Source organism: Mustela putorius, unplaced genomic scaffold, assembly GCF_011764305.1.
Source record: "Mustela putorius furo isolate JIRA1106 unplaced genomic scaffold, ASM1176430v1.1 tig00003998_pilon_pilon_pilon, whole genome shotgun sequence".
Taxonomy (NCBI): Eukaryota; Metazoa; Chordata; class Mammalia; order Carnivora; family Mustelidae; genus Mustela; species Mustela putorius.
Window position 1 is genome coordinate 78,108 of NW_025422136.1, and position 2,715 is coordinate 80,822.

General features: G+C 43.1%; 1 pseudogene; it reads left to right on the top strand.

Annotated features, from left to right (window-relative positions):
- Positions 1 to 965: 965 nt before the first annotated feature.
- LOC101685104 lies at positions 966 to 1,965 on the top strand (annotated as a pseudogene).
- Positions 1,966 to 2,715: the final 750 nt, after the last annotated feature.

The following is a 2,715-nucleotide window of genomic DNA, read 5'->3' on the forward strand; positions in this document are numbered from 1 at the left end:
TGTATGTTACAAAACACCCTCCTACTACATGGAGACTGGTTTGAAAGGTATGAAATCAAAGTCAGAGAGATCTAAGAGGATAGAGGTTAGGAGTGTGTCACTAAGCAGTGACACTGGGGGCTAAGAAGAATGACTGGATCAAAAGAGTTTAAACTGTAGTCAACAGGAACTGGTCACAAGTAAAAGAGAGGAGAGATAAGAATGAGAAAGGATCCTTACAGGTTTCTACATTGGGTTGAATAGGTACATATAGTGATTTAACATACAAAGCTATGAGCATGAAGGAGGTAGAGTGGATTTGGGGAGTAAACAAGTTAATTCAGTCTTGAATTCCTTGAGTGTGTGGTATAGATATTTAGGTATAGATAAATGCAAAATAGATCTGGGTTGCAGAAAAGTATTTGACTCAGAAACCTGGATTTGGAAGAAATTAAAGGACGTAATTGGTTACAATACTAATAAATGGATGAACTCAATCAGGGATAATGTACAGAACAGGGAAGAGAGAGGAGAGGATGGGACCCTGGAATCAACACCACATAAGAGAGAGGTAGATGAAGAAGGGGGTGGGATGGGAGACATAGGAGGGACAACTGGAGGCTGCTGTGTTGTGGAAACTGAGGGAGAATACTTTAAAGAGAACAGATTGATTTACAGCGTTCAGCAATGGCAAGAGGGGCTGCAGAGGATCCTTTCCAGTGGACATTCCAAGTGAGAAGTAATTGAATGGTAGACTTTAAACATCTCTCTAAAAGCAGAGTGCTTACTCTTACCTGTAAATGAAACTAGACCCATTGTAGTTCAGAATTGTGGATGTCTCACCTTAAAGACGTTATCTCAAGACCAGGGGATTCTCTTCTTTGTATCTCACTTATTTGCTTGTGTTTCACTTTCAGCTTCTTTCTTCTCATGAAGATGGTGGCCAGATCTAGACACTGGGATAACCCACCAGGAATGGAGAGATCATGATTTTGGTTTCTTTTCTCTCTTCTGTGTCCAAGCCATTGACGATGGCCTTTAATAATTCAGAAGCTGGAGGCTACTCCCACCCTTCTTTTTTCCTGATGGGCATCCCCGGCTTGGAGGAAAGCCAGCACTGGATAGCATTTGCCACTGTGTATCCTTTATCTTCTTGCTGTAATGGGCAATGTGAGCATCATCTTCATCATCTGGACTGACTCATCCTTGCACCAGCCTATGTACCTCTTTCTGGCCATGCTCTCTGGCATTGACCTGGTGCTGGCCTCCTCCACTGCACCCAAAACCCTTGCGGTACTCCTGGTTCATGCCCATGAGATTGGGTACACTGTCTGCCTGATCCAGATGTTCTTCATCCATGCGTTCTCTTCCATGGAGTCAGGTGTACTTGTGGCCATGGCTCTGGATCGCTATGTAGCCATTTGTCACCCTCTGCACCATTCTACCATCTTGCATCCAGGGATCATAGGGCGCATTGGGATGGCAGTGTTGGTACGGGGATTGGTCCTCCTCCTCCCCTTTCCTATCCTGTTGCAGAGACTCATCTTCTGCCGGGCCACCATCATAGGCCATGCCTATTGTGAACATATGGCTGTGGTAAAACTGGCCTGCTCAGAAACCACAGTAAACCGAGCTTATGGGTTGGCAGTGGCCCTGCTTGTGGTTGGGATAGATGTTGTGGCCATTGGTATTTCCTATGGTCTCATCCTTCAGACTGTGCTGAAGGTACCAGGGGGAGAGGCTCGTCTTAAGGCCTTTAGCACATGTGGGTCTCATATTTGTGTCATCCTGATCTTCTATATTCCAGGGATGTTCTCCTTTCTCACTCATCGCTTTGGCCACCATGTACCCCATCATGTTCATATTCTTCTGGCCACCCTCTACCTCCTTGTGCCACCTGCACTCAATCCTCTTGTCTATGGGGTGAAGACCCGGCAGATCCGCCACCGAGTGATGAGGGTTTTCTCCCTAAAAGGACAGATCTGAACACATCCCCATTATTTTCTTCTGAGGTTGCTGCCAAAGGTACAGCCAAGAGTCCCTGTCTGGTCTAGACTCTGTGGATAGAGATCATTCTGCAGTGAGGAGTTCTTTCTGTCCTGCTAGTCTCCTGGCAAAGAACACCGCTGGGGACTCAGATCCATCACTAATTTAGTTACCTAGATAGCTTGAGTTTTGATTATTTTCCTATGGCTTCTTTTGCTTTTAATCCCAACATTTCTCTATGCCTGTGTTGAGGTGACTTGAGGACTGGAGAAAAGAGCTTTGGATAAGCCTTTTTTTTCCTGGCTTCAGCTAATAAGTGTACAACAGCATCTGGTAAGGGAATGGGAAATCCCAGTGTCTTTGGTTTTAGAGTGTCTTCACATTCTTGAAGTTAGTGCTATTAGCTCTAGGTCACTCAGGTTCTGTGTAGCAACAGAGTCTCTCAAATCATTTCATACTGCCAATATGTCAGAAAACACCTCTTGTTACAATATGACTGTTAGTCATGTATTTAAATTAATTTAATTGGGGAGACACTAAAATAGGTTCTTAGAAAAATAAAATACAAAACTATTTTCAAGGAAGAAATGTATATTGTGTAGAATGGATTTCTTTTTAAGAAGTTCTGTTTGCATTTTTCATCTGTTCATATTTTTGATTAGGATAAAGAAGAAATATGACCAGTATTGAATATATGTGTGTTTTATAAGTCTTAATTTAATAAAGCAGAACACCCAGGTAAGTATTATT